At 51.0% G+C, this 26,849-nt stretch overlaps 1 protein-coding gene across 1 annotated transcript in view; it reads right to left on the bottom strand.

Annotated features, from left to right (window-relative positions):
- LOC144487487 (uncharacterized) overlaps nt 1–25,742 on the bottom strand; it is a 65,096-nt gene extending 39,354 nt beyond the window's left edge. The window contains exon 1 of the mRNA XM_078205582.1: nt 25,649–25,742. The gene's annotated coding sequence lies outside the window, so the exon portion shown is untranslated. The remainder of the gene's footprint in view (nt 1–25,648) is intronic.
- Nucleotides 25,743–26,849: the final 1,107 nt, after the last annotated feature.

The raw sequence follows: 26,849 nt of genomic DNA, 5'->3' as shown, positions 1-26,849 counted from the left end.
GATGTTCAATAACAATCCTGGAACTCCCTCCCTAACAGCACTGTGGGTGTACCTACACCACACGGGGATTGACTGATGTTCAATAACAATCCTGGAACTCCCTCCCTAACAGCACTGTGGGTGCACCTACACCACACGGGACTGACTGATGTCCAATAACAATCCTGGAACTCCCTCCCTAACAGCACTGTGGGTGGACCTACACCACACGGGGACTGACTGATGTTCAATAACAATCCTGGAACTCCCTCCCTAACAGCACTGTGGGTGCACCTACACCACACGGGGACTGACTGATGTCCAACAACAATCCTGGAACCTCTCCCTAACAGCACTGTGGGTGTACCGACACCACACGGGGACTGACTGATGTCCAACAACAATCCTGGAACCTCTCCCTAACAGCACTGTGGGTGTACCTACACCACACGGGGACTGACTGATGTCCAATAACAATCCTGGAACTCCCTCCCTAACAGCACTGTGGGTGTACCTACACCACACAGACTGACTGATGGCCAATAACAATCCTGGAACTCCCTCCCTAACAGCACTGTGGGTGGACCTACACCACATTGGGACTGGCTGATGTCCAATAACAATCCTGGAACTCCCTAACAGCACTGTGGGTGGACCTACACCACACGGGACTGGCTGATGTCCAATAACAATCCTGGAACTCCCTCCCTAACAGCACTGTGGGTGGACCTACACCACACGGGACTGGCTGATGTCCAATAACAATCCTGGAACTCCCTCCCTAACAGCACTGTGGGTGGACCTACACCACACGGGACTGGCTGATGTTCAATAACAATCCTGGAACTGCCTCCCTAACAGCACTGTGGGTGGACCTACACCACACGGGACTGGCTGATGTCCAATAACAATCCTGGAACTCCCTCCCTAACAGCACTGTGGGTGGACCTACACCACACGGGACTGCAGTGGGTTGAAGATGTCGGCTCACCCATCACCCTCTGAAAGGGTAATTTAAGATGGTGATAAAAGCTGTGCCCACCCAGCGATGCCCACGTCCCGGGAATGAACAGAAAGCTGACCATCTTTCTGATCAGCTGCGAAACAGGAGCTCCAACATTCAGAGGAGCCGGAACAACTCTGATTCAACTCTCTCCCATTCACATCACACCAACAGATAGTTTCCTGCTCTCTCTGTCTCTGTCTGTCAGAGGGTCAGTACTGAGGGAGTGCCGCACTGTCAGAGGGTCTGTTCTGAGGGAGTGCCGCACTGTCAGAGGGTCTGTTCTGAGGGAGTGCCGCACTGTCAGAGGGTCTGTTCTGAGGGAGTGCCGCACTGTCAGAGGGTCTGTTCTGAGGGAGTTCCGCACTGTCAGAGGGTCTGTTCTGAGGGAGTGCCGCACTGTCAGAGGGTCTGTTCTGAGGGAGTTCCGCACTGTCAGAGGGTCTGTTCTGAGGGAGTGCCGCACTGTCAGAGGGTCAGTGCTGAGGGAGTGCCGCACTGTCAGAGGGTCTGTTCTGAGGGAGTTCCGCACTGTCAGAGGGTCTGTTCTGAGGGAGTGCCGCACTGTCAGAGGGTCAGTACTGAGGGAGTGCCGCACTGTCAGAGGGTCAGTACTGAGGGAGTGTCGCAATGTCAGAGGGTCAGTACTGAGGGAGTGCCGCACTATCAGAGTCTCAGTGCTGAGGGAGTGCTGCACTGTCAGACGGTCAGTGCTGAGGTAGTGCTGCACTGTCAGAGGGTCAGTACTGAGGGAGTGCCGCACTGTCAGAGGGTCAGTACTGAGGGAGTGCCGCACTGTCAGAGGGTCAGTACTGAGGGAGTGCCGCACTGTCAGAGGGTCAGTGCTGAGGGAGTGCTGCACTGTCAGAGGGTCAGTGCTGAGGGAGTGCCGCACTGTCAGAGGGTCAGTGCTAAGGGAGTGCCGCACTGTCAGAGGGTCAGTGCTGAGGGAGTGCCGCACTGTCAGAGGGTCAGTTCTGAGGGAGTGCTGCACTGTCAGAGGGTCAGTGCTAAGGGAGTGCCGCACTGTCAGAGGGTCAGTGCTGAGGGAGTGCCGCACTGTCAGAGGGTCAGTGCTGAGGGAATGCCGCACTGTCAGAGGGTCAGTGCTGAGGGAGTGCCGCACTGTCAGAGGGTCAGTGCTGAGGGAGTGCCGCACTGTCAGAGGTTTACAGCATGGAAACAGGCCCTTCAACCCAACTTGTCCATGCCGCTCTTTTTTTAAACCACGAAACTAATCCCAATTGCCCCCATTTGGCCCATATCCCTCTATACCCATCGTACCCATGTAACTGTCTAAACGCTTTTTAAAAGATAAAATTGTACCCGCCTCTACTACTACCTCTGGCAGCTCGTTCCAGACACTCACCACCCTCTGTGTGAAAAAACCGCCCCTCTGGACCCTTTTGTATCTTTCCCCTCTCACCTTAAACCTCCGCCCTCTAGTTTTAGACTCCCCTACCTTTGGGAAAAGATATTGACTATCTAGCTGATCTGTGCCCCTCATTATTTTATAGACCTCTATAAGGTCACCCCTCAGCCTCCTACGCTCCAGAGAAAAAAGTCTCAGTCTATCCAGCCTCTCCTTATAACTCAAACCATCAAAGTCCCGGGAGCATCCTAGTAAATCTCTTCTGCACTCTTTCTAGTTGAATAATATCATTTCTATGATAGGATGACCAGAACTGTATACAGTATTCCAAGTGTGGCCTTACCAATGTCTTGTACAACTTCAACAAGACGTCCCAACTCCTGTATTCAATGTTCTGACCAATGAAACCAAGCATGCTGAATGCCTTCTTCACCACTCTGCCCACCTGTGACTCCAGTTTCAAGGAGCCATGAACATGTACCCGAGATCTCTTTGTTCTGTAACTCTCCCCAACGCCCTACCATTAACTGAGTAAGTCCTGCCCTGGTTCAATCTACCAAAATGCATCACCTCGCATTTGTCTAAATTAAACTCCATCTGCCATTCGTCAGCCCATTGGCCCAATTGATCAAGATCCCATTGCAATCGGAGATAACTTTCCTCACTGTCCACCATGCCACCAATCTTGGTGTCATCTGCAAACTTACTAACCATGCCTCCTATATTCTCATCCAAATCATTAATATTAATGACAAATAACAGTGGGCCCAGCACTGATCCCTGAGGCACACCGCTGGTCACAGGCCTCCAGTTTGAAAAACAACTCTTTACAACCACCCTCTGGCTTCTGTCAAGAAGCCAATTTTGTATCCATTTACATACCTCACCCTGGATCCCATGAGATTTAACCTCATGCAACAACCTACCATGCGGTACCTTGTCAAATGCCTTGCTAAAGTCCATGTAGACAACATCAACTGCACTGCCCTCATCTACCTTCTTGGTTACCCCTTCAAAAAACTCAATCAAGTTTGTGAGACATGATTTTCCACTCACAAAGCCATGATGACTGTCCCTAATCAGTCCTTGCGTCTCTAAATGCCTGTAGATCCTGTCTCTCAAAATACCTTCCAACAACTTACCCACCACAGATGTGAGGCTCACCGGCCTGTAGTTCCCAGGCTTTTCCCTGCAGCCCTTTTTAAACAAAGGCACAACATTTGCCACCCTCCAATCTTCAGGCGCCTCACCTGCGTCTGTTGATGATTCATGTATCTTTGCGAGGGGACCTGCAATTTCCTCCCTCGCCTCCCACACTGTCCTGATTATCTTTGTCACCTCTTCAAAAATCTCAATCAAGCTGGTGAGACATGACCTTCCCCATGCAAAACCATGCTGCCTGTCACTAACTAGTCCATTTTCCTCCAAATGTTCATATATCCTGTCCCTCAGTATCTTCTCCAAAAGCTTCCCCACCACTGACATCACGCTCACCAGCCTATAACTTGTTGGATTATCCCTGCTTTCTTTCTTCAACAAGGGAACAACATTGGCTATTCTCCAGGTGTCTGGAACCTCGCCTGTGCTCAAAGAAGATCTGAAGACATCTTAGTTCGATTTTTTCCAGGTGCGCAGAGCAAACAGATTCAATAATGGTTTCCAATATTTTATTGACTCCTGGAAATAATCGCGAACTAATTATCCACAGATTCTGTTGAGCAAGACGAGCAATCACAGGAAGACAAACAGCTGGAGATGAGGCACATCAGCAAACAGATTAATGAATGGGCACGAGGAGGAACCCTGGCTGATTTCCCCTCTCTCCCTAACCCAGGGATCACTGGACAGTGATCAGGAGCAGGATCCCTGGCTGATTTCCCCTCTCTCTCTAACCCAGGGGTCACTGGACAGTGATCAGGAGCAGGAACCCTGGCTGATTTCCCCTCTCTCTCTAACCCAGGGATCACTGGACAGGGATCAGGAGCAGGAACCCTGGCTGATTTCCCCTCTCTCTCTAACCCAGGGGTCACTGGACAGTGATCAGGAGCAGGAACCCTGGCTGATTTCCCCTCTCTCTCTAACCCAGGGATCACTGGACAGGGATCAGGAGCAGGAACCCTGGCTGATTTCCCCTCTCTCTCTAACCCAGGGGTCACTGGACAGTGATCAGGAGCAGGAACCCTGGCTGATTTCCCCTCTCTCTCTAACCCAGGGATCACTGGACAGGGATCGGGAGCAGGAACCCTGGCTGATTTCCCCTCTCTCTCTAACCCAGGGTTCACTGGACAGGGATCGGGAGCAGGGACCCTGGCTGATTTCCCCTCTCTCTCTAACCCAGGGATCACTGGACAGGGATCAGGAGCAGGAACCCTGGCTGATTTCCCCTCTCTCTCTAACCCAGGGATCACTGGACAGGGATCGGGAGCAGGGACCCTGGCTGATTTCCCCTCTCTCTCTAACCCAGGGATCACTGGACAGTGATCAGGAGCAGAACCCTGGCTGATTTCCCCTCTCTGTCTCTCTAACCCAGGGATCACTGGACAGTGATCAGGAACAGGAACCCTGGCTGATTTCCTCTCTCTCTCTCCCTCTAACCCAGCGATCACTGGACAGTGATCAGGAACAGGAACCCTGGCTGATTTCCTCTCTCTCTCTCTCTAACCCAGCGATCACTGGACAGTGATCAGGAGCTGGAACCCTGTATGCCTCTATTAAGTCACCTCTTAACCTTCTTCTCTCTAACGAAAACAACCTCAAGTCCCTCAGCCTTTCCTCATACGATTTTCCCACCATACCAGGCAACATTTTGGTAAATCTCCTCAGCACCCTTTCCAACAATTCCACATCTTTCCTATAATGCAGCGACCAGAACTGTACGCAATACTCCAAGTGCGGCCGCACCAGAGTTTTGTACAGTTGCAGCATGACCTCCTGGCTCCGAAACTCAATCCCTCTACCAATAAAAGCTAACACACCGCACGCCTTCTTAACAACCCTATCAACCTGGGTGCCAACTTTCAGGGATCTATGCACATGGACACCCAGATCCCTCTGTTCATCCACACTACCAAGTATCTTACCATTAGTCCAGTACTCTGTAATCCTGTTACTCCTTCCAAAGTGAACCACCTCACACTTTTCCACATTGAACTCCATTTGCCACCTCTCAGCCCAGCTCTGCAGCTTATCTATGTCCCTCTGTAACCTGCCACTTCCCTCCACACTGTCTACAACTCCACCGACTTTAGTGTCATCCGCAAATTTACTAACCCATCCTTCTACGCCCTCATCATTTATAAAAATGACAAACATCAGTGGCCCCAAAACAGATCCTTGCGGTACACCACTAGTAACTGAACTCCAGGATGAACATTTCCCATCAACCACCACCCTCTGTCTTCTTACAGCTAGCCAATTCCTGATCCAAACCACTAAATCACCCTCAATCCCATGCCTCCGTATTTTCTACAATAGCTTACCATGGGGAACCTTATCAAACGCTTTGCTGAAATCCCTATACACCACATCAACCGCTTTACCCTCATCCACCTCTTTGGTCACCTTCTCAAAGAACTCTATAAGGTTTGTGAGGCACGACCTACCCTTCACAAAACCGTGCTGACTATCCCTAATCAAATTATTCCTTTCTAGGTGATTATAAATCCTATCTCTTGTAATCCTTTCCAATACTTTGCCCACAACAGAAGTAAGGCTCACCGGTCTATAATTACCAGGGTTGTCCCTACTCCCCTTCTTGAACAAGGGGACAACATTTGCTATCCTCCAGTCTTCTGGCACTGTTCCTGTAGACAATGACGACACAAAGATCAAAGCCAAAGGCTCTGCAATCTCCTCCCTCACCTCCCAGAGAATCCTGGGATAAATCCCATCCGGCCCAGGGGACTTATCTATTTTTACCCTTTCCAGAATTGCTAACACCTCCTCCTTATTAACCTCAATCCCGTCTAGTCCAATAGCCTGTATCTCAGTATTCTCGACAACATTGTCTTTTTCCTGCGTGAATACCGACGAAAAATATTCATTTAGTGCCTCTCCTATCTCTTCAGGCTCCACGCACAACTTCCCACTACTGTCCTTGACTGGCCCTAATCTTACCCTAGTCATTCTTTTATTCCTGACACAGGACAGTGATCAGGAGCAGGAACCCTGGCTGATTTCCTCTCTCTCTCTCTCTCTAACCCAGGGATCACTGGACAGGGATCAGGAGCAGGAACCCTGGCTGATTTCCCCTCTCTCTCTCTCTCTAACCCAGGGATCATTGGACAGTGATCAGGAGCAGGATCCCTGGCTGATTTCCCCTCTCTCTCTCTCTCTCTCTAACCCAGGGATCACTGGACAGGGATCAGGAGCAGGAACCCTGGCTGATTTCCCCTCTCTCTCTAACCCAGGGATCACTGGGCAGTGATCAGGAGCAGGATCCCTGGCTGATTTCCCCTCTCTCTCTAACCCAGGGATCACTGGGCAGTGATCAGGAGCAGGATCCCTGGCTGATTTCCCCTCTCTCTCTCTCTAACCCAGGGGTCACTGGACAGGGATCAGGAGCAGGAACCCTGGCTGATTTCCCCTCTCTCTCTAACCCAGGGATCACTGGGCAGTGATCAGGAGCAGGATCCCTGGCTGATTTCCCCTCTCTCTCTAACCCAGGGATCACTGGGCAGTGATCAGGAGCAGGATCCCTGGCTGATTTCCCCTCTCTCTCTAACCCAGGGATCACTGGACAGGGATCAGGAGCAGGAACCCTGGCTGATTTCCCCTCTCTCTCTAACCCAGGGATCACTGGACAGTGATCAGGAGCAGGAACCCTGGCTGATTTCCTCTCTCTCTCTCTCTCTAACCCAGGGATCACTGGACAGGGATCAGGAGCAGGGACCCTGGCTGATTTCCCCTCTCTCTCTCTCTAACCCAGGGATCACTGGACAGGGATCAGGAGCAGGAACCCTGGCTGATTTCCCCTCTCTCTCTAACCCAGGGGTCACTGGACAGGGATCAGGAGCAGGAACCCTGGCTGATTTCCTCTCTCTCTCTCTCTCTAACCCAGGGATCACTGGACAGGGACCAGGAGCAGGAACCCTGGCTGATTTCCCCTCTCTCTCTCTCTCTAACCCAGGGATCATTGGACAGTGATCAGGAGCAGGAACCCTGGCTGATTTCCCCTCTCTCTCTAACCCAGGGGTCACTGGACAGTGATCAGGAGCAGGAACCCTGGCTGATTTCCCCTCTCTCTCTAACCCAGGGATCACTGGACAGGGATCAGGAGCAGGAACCCTGGCTGATTTCCCCTCTCTCTCTAACCCAGGGGACACTGGACAGTGATCGGGAGCAGGATCCCTGGCTGATTTCCCCTCTCTCTCTAACCCAGGGATCACTGGACAGGGATCAGGAGCAGGAACCCTGGCTGATTTCCCCTCTCTCTCTCTAACCCAGGGGTCACTGGACAGGGATCAGGAGCAGGGACCCTGGCTGATTTCCCTTCTCTCTCTCTCTCTAACCCAGGGATCACTGGACAGTGATCAGGAGCAGGGACCCTGGCTGATTTCCCCTCTCTCTCTCTCTAACCCAGGGGTCACTGGACAGGGATCAGGAGCAGGGACCCTGGCTGATTTCCCTTCTCTCTCTCTCTCTAACCCAGGGATCACTGGACAGTGATCAGGAGCAGGGACCCTGGCTGATTTCCCCTCTCTCTCTCTAACCCAGGGATCACTGGACAGGGATCAGGAGCAGGGACCCTGGCTGATTTCCCCTGTCTCTCTCTAACCCAGGGATCACTGGACAGGGATCAGGAGCAGGAAGCCTGGCTGATTTCCCCTCTCTCTCTAACCCAGGGATCACTGGACAGTGATCGGGAGCAGGAACCCTGGCTGATTTCCCCTCTCTCTCTCTCTCTAACCCAGGGATCACTGGACAGGGATCAGGAGCAGGGACCCTGGCTGATTTCCCCTCTCTCTCTCTAACCCAGGGGTCACTGGACAGGGATCAGGAGCAGGGACCCTGGCTGATTTCCCCTCTCTCTCGCTCTCTAACCCAGGGATCACTGGACAGTGATCAGGAGCATGAACCCTGGCTGGTTTCCCCTCTCTCTCTCTAACCCAGGGGTCACTGGACAGGGATCAGGAGCAGGAACCCTGGCTGAATTCCCCTCTCTCTCTAACCCAGGGATCACTGGACAGTGATCAGGAGCAGGAACCCTGGCTGATTTCCGCCCTCTCTCTCTCTCTAACCCAGGGATCACTGGACAGGGATCAGGAGCAGGGACCCTGGCTGATTTCCCCTCTCTCTCTCTAACCCAGGGGTCACTGGACAGTGATCAGGAGCAGGAACCCTGGCTGATTTCCCCTCTCTTTCTCTAACCCAGGGATCACTGGACAGGGATCAGGAGCAGGAACCCTGGCTGATCTCCCCTCTCTCTCTCTCTCACCCAGGGATCACTGGATAGTGATCAGGAGCAGGAACCCTGGCTGATTTCCCCCCTCTCTCTCTCTCTCTAACCCAGGGATCACTGGACAGTGATCAGGAGCAGGATCCCTGGCTGATTTCCCCTCTCTCTCTAACCCAGGGATCACTGGACAGGGATCAGGAGCAGGAACCCTGGCTGATTTCCCCTCTCTCTCTAACCCAGGGATCACTGGACAGGGATCGGGAGCAGGGACCCTGGCTGATTTCCCCTCTCTCTCTAACCCAGGGATCACTGGACAGTGATCAGGAGCAGAACCCTGGCTGATTTCCCCTCTCTGTCTCTCTAACCCAGGGATCACTGGACAGTGATCAGGAACAGGAACCCTGGCTGATTTCCTCTCTCTCTCTCCCTCTAACCCAGCGATCACTGGACAGTGATCAGGAACAGGAACCCTGGCTGATTTCCTCTCTCTCTCTCTCTAACCCAGCGATCACTGGACAGTGATCAGGAGCTGGAACCCTGTATGCCTCTATTAAGTCACCTCTTAACCTTCTTCTCTCTAACGAAAACAACCTCAAGTCCCTCAGCCTTTCCTCATACGATTTTCCCACCATACCAGGCAACATTTTGGTAAATCTCCTCAGCACCCTTTCCAACAATTCCACATCTTTCCTATAATGCAGCGACCAGAACTGTACGCAATACTCCAAGTGCGGCCGCACCAGAGTTTTGTACAGTTGCAGCATGACCTCCTGGCTCCGAAACTCAATCCCTCTACCAATAAAAGCTAACACACCGCACGCCTTCTTAACAACCTTATCAACCTGGGTGCCAACTTTCAGGGATCTATGCACATGGACACCCAGATCCCTCTGTTCATCCACACTACCAAGTATCTTACCATTAGTCCAGTACTCTGTAATCCTGTTACTCCTTCCAAAGTGAACCACCTCACACTTTTCCACATTGAACTCCATTTGCCACCTCTCAGCCCAGCTCTGCAGCTTATCTATGTCCCTCTGTAACCTGCCACTTCCCTCCACACTGTCTACAACTCCACCGACTTTAGTGTCATCCGCAAATTTACTAACCCATCCTTCTACGCCCTCATCATTTATAAAAATGACAAACATCAGTGGCCCCAAAACAGATCCTTGCGGTACACCACTAGTAACTGAACTCCAGGATGAACATTTCCCATCAACCACCACCCTCTGTCTTCTTACAGCTAGCCAATTCCTGATCCAAACCACTAAATCACCCTCAATCCCATGCCTCCGTATTTTCTACAATAGCTTACCGTGGGGAACCTTATCAAACGCTTTGCTGAAATCCCTATACACCACATCAACCGCTTTACCCTCATCCACCTCTTTGGTCACCTTCTCAAAGAACTCTATAAGGTTTGTGAGGCACGACCTACCCTTCACAAAACCGTGCTGACTATCCCTAATCAAATTATTCCTTTCTAGGTGATTATAAATCCTATCTCTTGTAATCCTTTCCAATACTTTGCCCACAACAGAAGTAAGGCTCACCGGTCTATAATTACCAGGGTTGTCCCTACTCCCCTTCTTGAACAAGGGGACAACATTTGCTATCCTCCAGTCTTCTGGCACTGTTCCTGTAGACAATGACGACACAAAGATCAAAGCCAAAGGCTCTGCAATCTCCTCCCTCACCTCCCAGAGAATCCTGGGATAAATCCCATCCGGCCCAGGGGACTTATCTATTTTTACCCTTTCCAGAATTGCTAACACCTCCTCCTTATTAACCTCAATCCCGTCTAGTCCAATAGCCTGTATCTCAGTATTCTCGACAACATTGTCTTTTTCCTGCGTGAATACCGACGAAAAATATTCATTTAGTGCCTCTCCTATCTCTTCAGGCTCCACGCACAACTTCCCACTACTGTCCTTGACTGGCCCTAATCTTACCCTCGTCATTCTTTTATTCCTGACACAGGACAGTGATCAGGAGCAGGAACCCTGGCTGATTTCCTCTCTCTCTCTCTCTCTAACCCAGGGATCACTGGACAGGGATCAGGAGCAGGAACCCTGGCTGATTTCCCCTCTCTCTCTCTCTCTAACCCAGGGATCATTGGACAGTGATCAGGAGCAGGATCCCTGGCTGATTTCCCCTCTCTCTCTCTCTCTCTCTAACCCAGGGATCACTGGACAGGGATCAGGAGCAGGAACCCTGGCTGATTTCCCCTCTCTCTCTAACCCAGGGATCACTGGGCAGTGATCAGGAGCAGGATCCCTGGCTGATTTCCCCTCTCTCTCTAACCCAGGGATCACTGGGCAGTGATCAGGAGCAGGATCCCTGGCTGATTTCCCCTCTCTCTCTCTCTCTCTCTAACCCAGGGATCACTGGACAGTGATCAGGAGCAGGAACCCTGGCTGATTTCCTCTCTCTCTCTCTCTCTAACCCAGGGATCACTGGACAGGGATCAGGAGCAGGGACCCTGGCTGATTTCCCCTCTCTCTCTCTCTCTAACCCAGGGATCACTGGACAGTGATCAGGAGCAGGAACCCTGGCTGATTTCCTCTCTCTCTCTCTCTCTAACCCAGGGATCACTGGACAGGGATCAGGAGCAGGAACCCTGGCTGATTTCCCCCCTCTCTCTCTCTCTAACCCAGGGATCACTGGACAGGGATCAGGAGCAGGAACCCTGGCTGATTTCCCCTCTCTCTCTAACCCAGGGGTCACTGGACAGTGATCAGGAGCAGGAACCCTGGCTGATTTCCCCTCTCTCTCTAACCCAGGGGACACTGGACAGTGATCGGGAGCAGGATCCCTGGCTGATTTCCCCTCTCTCTCTAACCCAGGGATCACTGGACAGGGATCAGGAGCAGGAACCCTGGCTGATTTCCCCTCTCTCTCTCTAACCCAGGGGTCACTGGACAGGGATCAGGAGCAGGGACCCTGGCTGATTTCCCTTCTCTCTCTCTCTCTAACCCAGGGATCACTGGACAGTGATCAGGAGCAGGGACCCTGGCTGATTTCCCTTCTCTCTCTCTCTCTAACCCAGGGATCACTGGACAGTGATCAGGAGCAGGATCCCTGGCTGATTTCCCCTCTCTCTCTCTAACCCAGGGATCACTGGACAGGGATCAGGAGCAGGGACCCTGGCTGATTTCCCCTGTCTCTCTCTAACCCAGGGATCACTGGACAGGGATCAGGAGCAGGAAGCCTGGCTGATTTCCCCTGTCTCTCTCTAACCCAGGGATCACTGGACAGGGATCAGGAGCAGGAAGCCTGGCTGATTTCCTCTCTCTCTCTCTCTCTAACCCAGGGATCACTGGACAGTGATCAGGAGCAGGAACCCTGGCTGATTTCCCCTCTCTCTCTAACCCAGGGATCACTGGACAGGGATCAGGAGCAGGGACCCTGGCTGATTTCCCCTCTCTCTCTCTAACCCAGGGGTCACTGGACAGGGATCAGGAGCAGGGACCCTGGCTGATTTCCCCTCTCTCTCGCTCTCTAACCCAGGGATCACTGGACAGTGATCAGGAGCAGGAACCCTGGCTGATTTCCCCTCTCTCTCTCTAACCCAGGGGTCACTGGACAGGGATCAGGAGCAGGAACCCTGGCTGAATTCCCCTCTCTCTCTAACCCAGGGATCACTGGACAGTGATCAGGAGCAGGAACCCTGGCTGATTTCCGCCCTCTCTCTCTCTCTAACCCAGGGATCACTGGACAGGGATCAGGAGCAGGGACCCTGGCTGATTTCCCCTCTCTCTCTCTCTAACCCAGGGGTCACTGGACAGTGATCAGGAGCAGGAACCCTGGCTGATTTCCCCTCTCTTTCTCTAACCCAGGGATCACTGGACAGGGATCAGGAGCAGGAACCCTGGCTGATCTCCCCTCTCTCTCTCTCTCACCCAGGGATCACTGGATAGTGATCAGGAGCAGGAACCCTGGCTGATTTCCCCTCTCTCTCTCTCTCTCTAACCCAGGGATCACTGGACAGTGATCAGGAGCAGGATCCCTGGCTGATTTCCCCTCTCTCTCTGACCCAGGGATCACTGGACAGTGATCGGGAGCAGGAACCCTGGCTGATTTCCCCTCTCTCTCTCTCTCTAACCCAGGGATCACTGGACAGGGATCAGGAGCAGGGACCCTGGCTGATTTCCCCTCTCTCTCTCTAACCCAGGGGTCACTGGACAGTGATCAGGAGCAGGAACCCTGGCTGATTTCCCCTCTCTCTCTAACCCAGGGATCACTGGACAGTGATCAGGAGCAGGAACGCTGGCTGATTTCCCCTCTCTTTCTCTAACCCAGGGATCACTGGACAGTGATCAGGAGCAGGAACCCTGGCTGATTTCCCCTCTCTCTCTCTCTCTCTAACCCAGGGATCACTGGACAGGGATCAGGAGCAGGAACCCTGGCTGATTTCCCCTCTCTCTCTCTAACCCAGTGGTCACTGGACAGTGATCGGGAGCAGGAACCCTGGCTGCTGGGCAATAGAGAAGGAAAGAGTTGAAGAGAGAGAGAGTGGGAAAGAGAGAGAGAGAGAGAGAGAGAGTAGGAGAATGATGAAGAGTGGAAGAGAGAGGGAGAGAGGGGAAGAGAGAGACTGGGAGATAATGGCCGAGTGGGAGATTTGGGGAGAGTGGGAGAGTGAGTGGGAGCGAGAGAGAGCGGGAAATAGAGCGAGTGGGACATAGTGTGGGAGAGAGAGTGGGAGAGAGAGAGAGAATGGGAGAGGGAGAGAGAGTGGGAGCGAGAGAATAGAAGGGAGAGAGATTGGGATAGAGTGATTGGGGGAGAGTGAGTGGGACAGAGTGTGAGTGGGGGGGTAGTGTGAGTGGGGGAGAGTGTGAATGGGGGAGAGTGTGTGTATGAGTGTGTGTGTGAGTAAGATTGGTGACATGATGGACAGTGAAGAAGGTTATCTCCAATTGCAGCGGGATCTTGATCAATTGGGCCAGTGGGCTGACGAATGGCAGATGGAGTTTAATTTAGACAAATGCGAGGTGATGCATTTTGGTAGATTGAACCAGGGCAGGACTTACTCAGTTAATGGTAGGGCGTTGGGGAGAGTTACAGAACAAAGAGATCTAGGGGTACATGTTCATAGCTCCTTGAAAGTGGAGTCACAGGTGGACAGAGTGGTGAAGAAGGCATTCAGCATGCTTGGTTTCATCGGTCAGAACATTGAATACAGGAGTTGGGACGTCTTGTTGACATTGGTAAGGCCACACTTGGAATACTGTGTGCAGTTCTGGTCATCCTATTATAGACAGGATATTATTAAACTAGAAAGAGTGCAGAAAAGATTTACTAGGATGCTACCGGGACTTGATATTTTGAGTTATAAGGAGAGGCTGAATAGACTGGGACTTTTTTCTCTGGAGCGTAGGAGGCTGAGGGGTGACCTTATAGAGGTCTGTAAAATAATGAGGGGCATAGACAAGGTAGATAGTCAATATCTTTTCCCACTAAAACTAGTGGGCATAGGTTTAAGGGGAGAGATACATAAGTGTCCAGAGGGGCAATTTTTTAGCCTGTCTTGATGGTCTCTCCACTGACATTGTTTATATCTTAAAGACTTGATTAGCTGTAAGTATTCGCATTCCAACCATTATTCATGTAAATTGAGTCTGTGTCTTTATCAGCCCTGTTTGTGAACAGAATTCCCACTCACCTGAAGAAGGGGCTTGGAGCTCCGAAAGCTTGTGTGGCTTTTGCTACCAAATAAACCTGTTGGACTTTAACCTGGTGTTGTTAAACTTCTGACTGCAATTTTTTCACACAGAGGGTGGTGAGTGTCTGGAACAAGCTGCCAGAGGTGGTAATAGGGGCGGGTACAATTTTATCTTTTAAAAAGCATTTAGATAGCATGGGTACGATGGGTATCGACGGATATGGGTCAAATGGGGGCAATTGGGATTAGCTTAGGGGTTTTAAAACAAAAAATAAGAGAGGCATGGACCAGTTGGGCCGAAGGGCCTGTTTCCATGCTGTAAACCCCTCTGACTCTATGAGAGAGTGGGAGAGAAAGTGGGAGGGAGAGAGTGTGGGAGAGAGAGAGAGAGTGTGGGAGAGAGAAAGTCTGAGAAAGAGAGTGGGAGATTGGGAGAGAGAGAGAGGGTGAGAGAGGGTGAGCGAGAGGGAGAGAGAGAGTGGGGGTGAGAGAGAGACAGATAGAAACAGGGAAAGAGGGAGGGTGAGAGGGGAAGGGAGAGGGTGAGATTGGGGAGAGGGAGAGAGGGGGAAGGGGGAGAGAGAGGGAGGGAGAGGGCGAGGGAAAGGGAGAGAGAGAGAATGGGGGAAAGAGGAGAGGGAGAGGGAGAGAGGGAGGTGAGAGAGGGGAGAGGGAGAGAGGTAGAGAGTGGGAGGGGGGGAGAGGGAGAGAAGTGGGGAAAGAGAGAGGGGGAGATTGGAAGAGAAGGGGGAGAGAGGGAGGGAGAGTGGTGGAAAGAGGAGAGAGAAATCATAGAAACCCTACAGTACAGAAAGAGGCCATTCGGCCCATCGAGTCTGCACCGACTACAATCTCACCCAGACCCTACCCCCATATCCCTACATATTGTACTGAGAGAGGGAAAGAGGGAGAGAGAGAGAGGGAGAGAGGGGGAGATATGGAGAGAAGGCGAGAGAAGGAGAGACATAAAGTGGGAGAGAGAGTGTGGAAGAGAGGGGGGGAGAAATAGGGAGAGAAAGAGAGAGAGGTTCAGAGTGGAAGCGAGGGGGAAAGAGTGGGAGAGGGAGGTATAGGGGGAGAGAGAGAGGGAGAGAAAAGGGGGAGAGAGGGGGGAGTGAGAGAAAGAGAGAGAGAGAGAGGGGGGAGGTGGAGAAGGGGGGAGAGGGCGAGAGAGAGGGAGGGGGAGAAGGAGAGAGAGGGCAAGAGAGAGGGAGGGGGAGAAGGGGAAAAAGGGCGAGAGAGAGGGAAACTGGGAGAGGAGCATGGTGGGGGAAATAGTAAATGCACTCCTGGTAATTTACCAAAATTCGCTGGACTCTGGGGTGGTTCCCGCAGATTGGAAAACAGCAAATGTGAAGCCACTGTTTAAAAAAGGAGGTAGACAAAAGGCGGGTAACTATAGGCCGGTTAGCTTAACTTCTGTAGTGGGGAAAATGCTTGAATCTATCATCAGGGAAGAAATAGCGAGACATCTGGATATAAATTGTCCCATTGGGAAGACGCAGCATGGGTTCATGAAAGGAACGTCATGTTTGACTAATTTGATGGAATTCTTTGAGAACATTACATGTACAGTGGACAATGGGGAACCTGTGGATGTGGTGTATCTGGAGTTCCAGAAGGCTTTTGACAAGGTGCCGCACCAAAGACTGCTGCATAAGATAAAGGTGCACAGTGTTACGGGTAATGTATTAGCATGGATAGAGGATTGGTTAACTAACAGAAAGCAAAGAGTGGGGGTTAATGCGTGTTTTTCTGGTTGGCGATCAGTGACTAGTGGTGAGCCTCAGGGATCAGTGTTGGGACCGCAATTGTTTACGATTTACACAGATGATTTGGAGTTGGGGACCAAGTGTAGTGTGTCAAAATTCGCAGATGACACTAAGATGGGTGGCAGAGCAAAGTGTGCAGAGGATGCTGAAAGTCTGCAAAGGGATATCGATAATCTAAGTGAGTGGGCGAGGGTCTGGCAGATGGAGTACAATGTTGGTAAATGTGAGGTCATCCATTTTGGTCAGAATAACAGCAAAATGGACTATTACTTAAATGGTAAAATATTGCAACATGCTGCTGTGCAGAGGGACCTGGGTGTCCTTGTGCAGGAATCTCAAGGAGTTGGTTTGCAGGTGCAGCAGGTAATTAAAAAGGCAAATGGAATTTTGTCCTTCATTGCTAGAGGGATGGAGCTTAAAAACAGCGAGGTTATGTTGCAGCTGTATAAGGTGCTGGTGAGGCCACACCTGGAGTACTGTGTACAGTTTTGGTCTCCTTACTTGAGAAAGGATATACTGGCACTGGAGGGGGTGCAGAGGAGATTCACTAGGTTGATTCTGGAGTTGAGAGGGTTGGCTTATGAGGAGAGACTGAGTAGACTGGGGTGATACTCATTGGAATTCAGAAGAATGAGGGGAGATCTTACAGAAACATATAAGATTTTGAAGGGAATAGATAAGATAGAAGCAGGGAAGTTGTTTCCACTGGCGGGTGAAACTAGAACTAGGGGGCATAGCCTCAAAATAAGGGGAAGCAGATTTAGGACTGAGTTGAGGAGGAACCTCTTCACACAAAGGGTTGTGTATCTGTGGAATTCCCTGCTCAGTGAAGCAGTTGAGGCTTCCTCATTGAATGTTTTTAAGGCAAGGATAGATAGATTTTTGAACAGTAAAGGAATTAAGGGTTATGGTGAGCGGGCGGGTAAGTGGAGCTGAGTCCATGAAAAGATCAGCCATGATCTTATTGAATGGTGGAGCAGGCTCGAGGGGCCAGATGGCCGACTCCTGCTCCTAGTTCTTATGTTCTTATGGAAGAGAGTGAGAGAAAGAGGGAGAATTCCACAGATTCACAACCCTTTGTGTGAAGAGGTTCCTCCTCAACTCAGTCCTAAATCTGCTTCCCCTTATTTTGAGGCCATGCCCCCTAGTTCTAGTTTCACCTGCCAGTGGAAACAACTTCCCTGCTTCTATCTTATCTATTCCCTTCATAATCTTATATGTTTCTGTAAGATCTCCCCTCATTCTTCTGAATTCCAGTGAGTCCAGCCCCAGTCTACTCAGTCTCTCCTCATAAGCCAACCCTCTCAACTCCGGAATCAACCTAGTGAATCTCCTCTGCACCCCCTCCAGTGCCAGTATATCCTTTCTCAAGTAAGGAGACCAAAACTGTACACAATACTCCAGGTGTGGCCTCACCAGCACCTTATACAGCTGCAACATAACCTCGCTGTTTTTAAACTCCATCCCTCTAGCAATGAAGGACAAAATTCCATTTGCCTTTTTAATTACCTGCTGCACCTGCAAACCAACTCCTCGAGATTCCTGCACAAGGACACCCAGGTCCCTCTGCACAGCAGCATGCTGCAATTTTTTACCATTTAAATAAAAGTCCATTTTGCTGTTATTCCTACCAAAATGGATGACCTCACATTTACCAACATTGTACTCCATCTGCCAGACCCTCACCCACTCACTTAGACTATCTATACTCCTTTGCAGACTTTCAGCGTCCTCTGCACACTTTGTTCTGCCACTCATCTTAGTGTCATCTGCGAATTTTGACACACTACACTTGGTCCCCAACTCCAAATCATCGATGTAAATCGTAAACAATTGTGGTCCCAACACTGATCCCTGAGGCACACCACTAGTCACTGATCGCCAACCAGAAAAACACCCATTTACCCCCACTCTTTGCTTTCTGTTAGTTAACCAATCCTCTATCCATGCTAATACATTACCCGTAACACCATGCACCTTTATCTTATGCAGCAGTCTTTGGTGCGGCACCTTGTCAAATGCCTTCTGGAAATCCAGATACACCACATCCACAGGTTCCCCATTGTCCACTGCACATGTAATGTTCTCAAAGAATTCCACCAAATTAGTCAAACATGACCTGTCCTTCATGAACCCATGCTGCGTCTTACCAATGGGACAATTTATATCCAGATGTCTCGCTATTTCTTACTTGATGATAGATTCAAGCATTTTCCCTACTACAGAAGTTAAGCTAACCGGCCTATAGTTACCCACCTTTTGTCTCCCTCCTTTTTTAAACAGCGGTGTCACATTTGCTGTTTTCCAATCTGCGGGAACCACCCCAGAGTCCAGCGAATTTTGGTAAATTACCACTAGTGCATTTGCTATTTCTCCCGCCATCTCTTTTAGTTCCCTGGGATGCATTCCATCAGGACCAGGAGACTTGTCTACCTTTAGCCCCATTAACTTGCCCAACATTCCCTCTTTCGTGATAATGATAATGGACAGAGCAGTTTCTCGGCTCTCACCTGCTATAGCCTTCCTGTCATCAATTTTTGGCATGTTAATTGTGTCTTCCACTGTGAAGAGGATGGTGGGAGAGAGAGAGGGAGAGTGGGAGAAAAAGCGCGAGGGAGAGGGTGGAAGCGAGAGGGACAGAGAGAGAGATGGAGAGGGAGAGAGGGGGAGAGAGTGGGGGAGAAGGATTGAGAGTGGGAGAGAAGGGACGGAGACAGAGAAGGAGAGGATGGAAGCGAGAGAGAGAGATGGAAAGGGAGAGAGGGGGAGAGAGAGAGCAGGAGATAGGGGGAGAGCAAGGGAGTGGAGGAGGGAGAGAGAGAGAGACGGAAAGTGGGAGAGCGAGAGTGGGAGAGTGGGTGGGAAAGGCATAGAGGGAGAGGTGGAGAGAAATGGAGAGAGAGAGAGAGGGGGAAGGGAGAGGGGGAGAAAGGGACAGAGGGAGAGCCATAGAATCATAGAGGGTTACAGCACGGAAACAGGCCCTTTGGCCCAACTTGTCCATGCCGCCCTTTTTTTTAACCCCTAAACTCATCCCAATTGCCCCCATTTGGCCCATATCCCTCTGTACCCATCGTACCCATGGAACTGTCTAAACGTTTTTTAAAAGACAAAATTGTACCCGCCTCTACTACTGCCTCTGGCAGCTTGTTCCAGACACTCACCACCCTCTGTGTGAAAAAATTGCCCCTCTGAACACTTTTGTATCTCTCCCCTCTCACCTTAAACCTATGCCCTCTAGTTTTAGACTCCCCTACCTTTGGGAAAAGATATTGACTATCTCGCTGATCTGTGCCCCTCATTATTTTATAGACCTCTATAAGGTCACCCCTCAGCCTCCTACGCTCCAGAGAAAAAAGTCCCAGTCTATCCAGCCTCTCCTTATAACTCAAACCATCAAGTCCCGGTAGCATCCTAGTAAATCTTTTCTGCACTCTTTCTAGTTTAATAATACGCTTTCGATAATAGGGTGACCAGAACTGTACACAGTATTCCAAGTGTGGCCTTACCAATGCCTTGTACAGCTTTAACAAGACGTCCCAACTCCTGTATTCAATGTTCTGACCGATGAAACCAAGCATGCCGAATGCCCTCTTCACCACTCTGTCCACCTGTGACTCCAGTTTCAAGGAGCTATGAACATGTACCCCTAGATCTCTTTGTCCTGTAACTCTCCCCAATGCCCTACCATTAACTGAGTAAGTCCTGCCCTGGTTCAATCTACCAAAATGCATCACCTTGCATTTGTCTAAATTAAGCTCCATCTGCCATTCGTCAACCCACTGGCCCAATTGATCAAGATTCTGTTGCAATCGGAGATAACTTTTTTCACTGTCCACCATGCCACCAATCTTGGTGTCATCTGCAAACTTACTAACCATGCCTCCTATATTCTCATCCAAATCATTAATATAAATGACAAATAACAGTGGGCCCAGCACTGATCCCTGAGGCACACCACTGGTCACAGGCCTCCAGTTTGAAAAACAACCCTCTACAACCACCCTCTGGCTTCTGTCAAGAAGCCAATTTTGGATCCATTTAGATACGTCACCCTGGATCCCGTGAGATTTAACCTCATGCAACAACCTACCATGCGGTACCCTGTCAAAGGCCTTGCTAAAGTCAATGTCGACAACATCAACTGCACTGCCCTCATCTACCTTCTTGGTTACCCCTTCAAAAAACTCAATCAAATTTGTGAGACATGATTTTCCACTCACAAAGCCATGCTGACTGTCCCTAATCAGTCCTTGCGTCTCTAAATGCCTGTAGATCCTGTCTCTCAATATACCTTCCAACAATTTACCCACCACAGATGTGAGGCTCACTGGCCTGTAGTTCCCAAGCTTTTCCCTGCAGCCCTTTTTAAACAAAGGCACAACATTTGCCACCCTCCAATCTACAGGCACCTCACGTGACTATCGATGATTCAACTATCTCAGCTAGGGGACCCGCAATTTCCTCCCTAGCCCCCCACACTGTCCTGGGATACACTTCATCAGGTCCCGGGGATTTATCTACCTTGATGCGCTTTAAGACTTCCAGCACCTCCTTCTCTGTAACATGAACACTCCTCAAGACATCACTATTTATTTTCCCAAGTTCCCTAACATCCATGCTTTTCTCAACAGCAGAGAAAATATTCATTTAGGATCTCACCCATCTCTTGTGGATCCGCACATAGATGACCTTGTTGATCCTTAAGAGGCCCTACTCTCTCCCTTGTTACTCTTTTGGCTTTTATGTATTTGTAGAAGCTCTTTGGATTCTCCTTTGCCTTATCTGCCAAAACAATCTTGTGTCCCCTTTTTGCCCTCCTGATTTCTCTCTTAACTCTACTCCTACATCCCCAATACTCTTCACGGGATTCACTTGATCCCAGCTGCCTATGCATGTCATGTGCCTCTTTCTTCTTCTTGACCAGGGCCTCTATATCCTGAGTCACCCAGGGTTCTCGACTTCTGCCAGCCTTGCCCTTCACTCTAAGAGGAATGTGTTTACCCTGAACCCTGGTTAACACACTTTTGAAAGCGTGCCACTTACCAGACGTCCCTTTGCCTTCCCACAGACTCCCCCAATTAACTGTTGAAAGTTCCTGCCTGATACCATCAAAATTGGCCTTGCCCCAATTTAGAATTTTAACTTTTGGGACAGAAATAGTGAGAGTTGTAGGGGCTGGATGAGGTTTTAGAGATAGAGAGGGGTGTAGGGGCTAGAGGAGGTTACAGAGATAGAAAGGTGTGTAGGGGCTGGAGGAAGTTACAGAGATACGGAGGGTTGTGTGAGATATTGCACATTGGAAGGACAAACCAAAGAAGAACGTACAGGGTAAATGGTAGGACTCTGAAGAGTGCAGTTGAACAGAGGGATCTGGGAATACAGGTACAGAATTCCCTAAAAGTGACGTCACAGGTGGATAGGGTCGTAAAGAGTGCCTTTGGTACATTGGCCTTTATAAATCGGAGTATCGAGTATAAAAGTTGGAGTGTTATGGTAAGGTTATATAAGGCATTGGTGAGGCCGAATTTGGAGTATTGTGTACAGTTTTGGTCACCTAGTTACAGGAAGGATGTAAATAAGATTGAAAGAATGCAGAGAAGGTTCACAAGGATGTTGCCGGGACTTGAGAAGCTGAGTTACAGAGAGAGATTGAATAGGTTGGGACTTTATTCCCTGGAGCGTCGAAGATTGAGGGGAGATTTGATAGAGGTGTATAAGATTTTGATGGGTATAGATAGAGTGAATGCAAGCAGGCTTTTTCCACTGAGGCTCGGGGAGAAAAAACCAGAGGGCATGGGTTAAGGGTGAAAGGAGAAAAGTTTAAAGGGAATATTAGGGGGGGGTTCTTCACGCAGAGAGTGGTGGGAGTGTGGAATGAGCTGCCGGATAAAGTGGTAAATGCGGGGTCACTTTTAACATTTAAGAAAAACTTGGACGGGTGCATGGATGAGAGGGGTGTGGAGGGATATGGTCCAAGTGCAGGTCAGTGGGACTAGGCATAAAATGGTTCGGCACAGACAAGAAGGGCCAAAAGGCCTGTTTCTGAGCTGTAATTTTCTATGGTTCTATGGTTCTATGGTTGTTGGAGCTGGACGAGGTTTCAGAGATAGGGATAGGTGTAGGGGCTGGAGGAGGTTCAAGAGATAGAGGGTTGTAGGGGCTGGCAGAGGTTACAGAGACAGGGAGGGGTGTAGGGGCTGGAGGAGGTTACAGAGATAGGGAGGGGTGTAGGGGCTGGAGGGGGTTACAGAGATAGGGAGGGGTGTAGGAGATGGAGGAGGTTACAGAGATAGGGAGGGGTGTAGGAGCTGGAGGAGGTTACAGAGGTAGGGAGGGGTGTAGGGGCTGGAGGGGGTTACAGAGATAGGGAGGGGTGTAGGAGATGGAGGAGGTTACAGAGATCGGGAGGGGTGTAGGAGCTGGAGGGGGTTACAGAGATAGGGAGGGGTGTAGGGGCTGGAGGAGGTTACAGAGATAGGGAGGGGGTGTAGGAGCTGGAGGAGGTTACAGAGATAGGGAGGGGTGTTGGGGCTGGAGGAGGTTACAGAGATAGGGAGGGGTGTAGGAGCTGGAGGAGGTTACAGAGATAGGGAGGGGTGTAGGAGATGGAGGAGGTTACAGAGATAGGGAGGGGTGTAGGGGCTGGAGGAGGTTACAGAGATAGGGAGGGGGTGTAGGGGCTGGAGGAGGTTACAGAGATAGGGAGGGGTGTAGGAGCTGGAGGAGGTTACAGAGATAGGGAGGGGTGTAGGGGCTGGAGGAGGTTACAGAGATAGGGAGGGGTGTAGGGGCTGGAGGAGGTTACAGAGATAGGGAGGGGTGTAGGGGCTGGAGGAGGTTACAGAGATAGGGAGGGGGTGTAGCGACTGGAGGAGGTTACAGAGATAGGGAGGGGTGTAGGAGCTGGAGGAGGTTACAGAGATAGGGAGGGGTGTAGGGGCTGGAGGAGGTTACTGAGATAGGGAGGGGGTGTAGGGGCTGGAGGAGGTTGCAGAGATAGGGAGGGGTGTAGGGGCTGGAGGAGGTTACAGAGATAGGGAGGGGTGTAGGAGCTGGAGGAGGTTACAGAGATAGGGAGGGGTGTAGGGGCTGGAGGAGGTTACTGAGATAGGGAGGGGGTGTAGGGGCTGGAGGAGGTTACAGAGATAGGGAGGGGTGTTGGGGCTGGAGGAGGTTACAGAGATAGGGAGGGGGTGTAGGGGCTGGAGGAGGTTACTGAGATAGGGAGGGGTGTAGGGGCAGGAGGAGGTTACAGAGATAGGGAGGGGTGTAGGGGCTGGAGGAGGTTACAGAGATAGGGAGGGAGTGTAGGAGCTGGAGGAGGTTACAGAGATAGGGAGGGGGTGTAGGGGCTGGAGGGGGTTACAGAGATAGGGAGGGGTGTAGGGGCTGGAGGAGGTTACAGAGATAGGGAGGGGTGTAGGGGCTGGAGGAGGTTACAGAGATAGGGAGGGGTGTAGGGGCTGGAGGAGGTTACAGAGATAGGGAGGGGTGTAGGGGCTGGAGGAGGTTACAGAGATAGGGAGGGGTGTAGGGGCTGGAGGAGGTTACAGAGATAGGGAGGGGTGTAGGGCACTGGAGGAGGTTACAGAGATAGGGAGGGGTGTAGGGGCTGGAGGAGGTTACAGAGATAGGGAGGGGTGTAGGGGCTGGAGGAGGTTACAGAGATAGGGAGGGGTGTAGGGGCTGGAGGAGGTTACAGAGATAGGGAGGGGTGTAGGGGCTGGAGGAGGTTACAGAGATAGGGAGGGGTGTAGGGGCTGGAGGAGGTTACAGAGATAGGGAGGGGTGTAGGGGCTGGAGGAGGTTACAGAGATAGGGAGGGGTGTAGGGGCTGGAGGAGGTTACAGAGATAGGGAGGGGTGTAGGGGCTGGAGGAGGTTACAGAGATAGGGAGGGGTGTAGGGGCTGGAGGAGGTTACAGAGATAGGGAGGGGTGTAGGGGCTGGAGGAGGTTACAGAGATAGGGAGGGGTGTAGGGGCTGGAGGAGGTTACAGAGATAGGGAGGGGTGTAGGGCACTGGAGGAGGTTACAGAGATAGGGAGGGGTGTAGGGGCTGGAGGAGGTTACAGAGATAGGGAGGGGTGTAGGGGCTGGAGGAGGTTACAGAGATAGGGAGGGGTGTAGGGGCTGGAGGAGGTTACAGAGATAGGGAGGGGTGTAGGGGGCTGGAGGAGGTTACAGAGATATGGAGGGGGTGTAGGGGGCTGGAGGAGGTTACAGAGATAAGGAGGGGTGTAGGGGCTGGAGGAGGTTACAGAGATAGGGAGGGGTGTAGGGGCTGGAGGAGGTTACAGAGATATTTACCTTGGTTTACTTTCCCTCTGCAGTGACTGTTTGAGGCTGGGTGAACAGCATCTAACTTGATGTTTCCTGAAAATGACTGATTTTCCCAGCAGGAGATGTGGTCCCTTCTGGATTGCTGCACGCTTTCCAATTTACTTCGCAATGACCAATGGCGTATGAGACATTTTGGTGTAAGCAAGGGCACTCCTATCTGTATTTCACATCTTTCGGTGTTCAGTGAGGAAATGAGAGGTTGGTCAAGCCTCTTTGCTGTTACTCTCCTCACCTCTGGGCCAGGCAGCCGATACTGTGAGGCCCCAGTCTGCATGGACTCGAGTCTCAAATTCCAGGCCTGCACTCCACATGTCAGCACTGAGGGAGCCTGTGAGGATTTGATGGAGTGGATGCTGAGAGGCCATGTCCCCACTCCCGGCCAGGGAACATCAAGTTAGGGGGTCGCACTCTCAGGTGTTACAAGTCAGCTTGGATACTTCAAGCTGTTCTATCATTCTCCATAGCTATCTTAAAACTAATAGAATTATGGTCACTGGTCCCAAAGTGATTCCACACTAACACTTCTGTCACCTGCCCTTCCTTATTTCCCAGGGAAGAGGGAAGGAGAGGGAGAGAGAGTGGGAGGGAGAGGAAGAGGGAGAGGGGTGGGGGCAGAGAGGTGGAAAGAGTGGGGGAGCGAGGGGGGGGACAGACAGCGGGATAGAGGGAGAGAGACAGAGAGAGGGAGAGAAAAGAGAGGGGTGACAGACAGAGAGAGTGAGAGAGAGCAGAGGGAAGGAGAGAGAGGGAGCGAGAGAGGGAGAGAGAAGGAAAGAGAGGAGGAGAGGGGGGAGAGAGAGGGAGAGAGAGAGAGGCAGAGAGAGGCAGAGAGAGGGAGTGGGGGAGCGAGAGGGAGAGAGAGGGGGCGAGAGACTGAGAGAGAGAAGGAGTGGGGGAGAGAGGGAGAGAGAAGGGAGTGGAGGAGGAGAGAGAGACAGGCGGAGAGATTGTTGGCGAGTGAGATTGAGAGTGGGGAGGCAGAATGTAAGCGAGGGAGAGAGTGTGAGAATAGAAAGAAGGTGTGTTTACTCCGACTATCTGGGACAGGCCGATACTGTCTCAGTGACAGGGTTCTATCAGCCTAACCATAGTGAAAGAAATGATACTTACAGTGGGAGATGTTGAGAGGGGCAGTTGTGTTCGAAGTTCTGGGTGAGTGTGAGAGCTGTACCGGCAGTGGATTAGCAGTGAGTTTCAGTTCAACAGTCACACCTCGAGATTTCCTGTCTGTGTAAAACCCACCCCAACCTAAACCGTCAACACACCACTGGGAGCTCAGCATCCGGCTCAGTGTGACAATCTGGACATTGGCCTGCGACAAGCTGCTGTTACATACTGTACACACACATGTACATCAGAAGCTGTGCTTGTACCCACGTGTGTATACACAACTGTCTGTGTCCCTGTGTGTGTATACACAACTGTCTGTGTCCCTGTGTGTGTATACACAACTGTCTGTGTCCCTGTGTGTGTATACACAACTGTCTGTGTCCCTGTGTGTGTATACACAACTGTCTGTGTCCCTGTGTGTGTATACACAACTGTCTGTGTCCCTGTGTGTGTATACACAACTGTCTGTGTCCCTGTGTGTGTATACACAACTGTCTGTGTCCCTGTGTGTGTATACACAACTGTCTGTGTCCCTGTGTGTGTATACACAACTGTCTGTGTCCCTGTGTGTGTATACACGACTGTCTGTGTCCCTGTGTGTGTGTACATGACTGTCTGTGTCCCTGTGTGTGTGTACACAACTGTCTGTGTCCCTGTGTGTGTATACACAACTGTCTGTGCCCCTGTGTGTGTATACACAACTGTCTGTGTCCCTGTGTGTGTGTGTACACAACTGTCTGTGTCCCTGTGTGTGTGTATACACAACTGTCTGTGTCCCTGTGTGTGTGTACACAACTGTCTGTGTCCCTGTGTGTGTGTGTACACAACTGTCTGTGTCCCTGTGTGTGTGTACACAACTGTCTGTGTCCCTGTGTGTGTGTACACAACTGTCTGTGTCCCTGTGTGTGTGTGTACACAACTGTCTGTGTCCCTGTGTGTGTGTACACAACTGTCTGTGTCCCTGTGTGTGTGTGTACACAACTGTCTGTGTCCCTGTGTGTGTATACACAACTGTCTGTGTCCCTGTGTGTGTGTGTACACAACTGTCTGTGTCCCTGTGTGTGTATACACAACTGTCTGTGTCCCTGTGTGTGTGTACACAACTGTCTGTGTCCCTGTGTGTGTGTACACAACTGTCTGTGTCCCTGTGTGTGTGTGTACACAACTGTCTGTGTCCCTGTGTGTGTGTACACAACTGTCT

The sequence above is a fragment of the Mustelus asterias genome, unplaced genomic scaffold, assembly GCF_964213995.1.
Source record: "Mustelus asterias unplaced genomic scaffold, sMusAst1.hap1.1 HAP1_SCAFFOLD_836, whole genome shotgun sequence".
Taxonomy (NCBI): domain Eukaryota; kingdom Metazoa; phylum Chordata; class Chondrichthyes; order Carcharhiniformes; family Triakidae; genus Mustelus; species Mustelus asterias.
The sequence above is the reverse complement of the archived record's forward strand: the minus strand, read 5'-3'. Positions and strand labels throughout refer to the sequence as shown.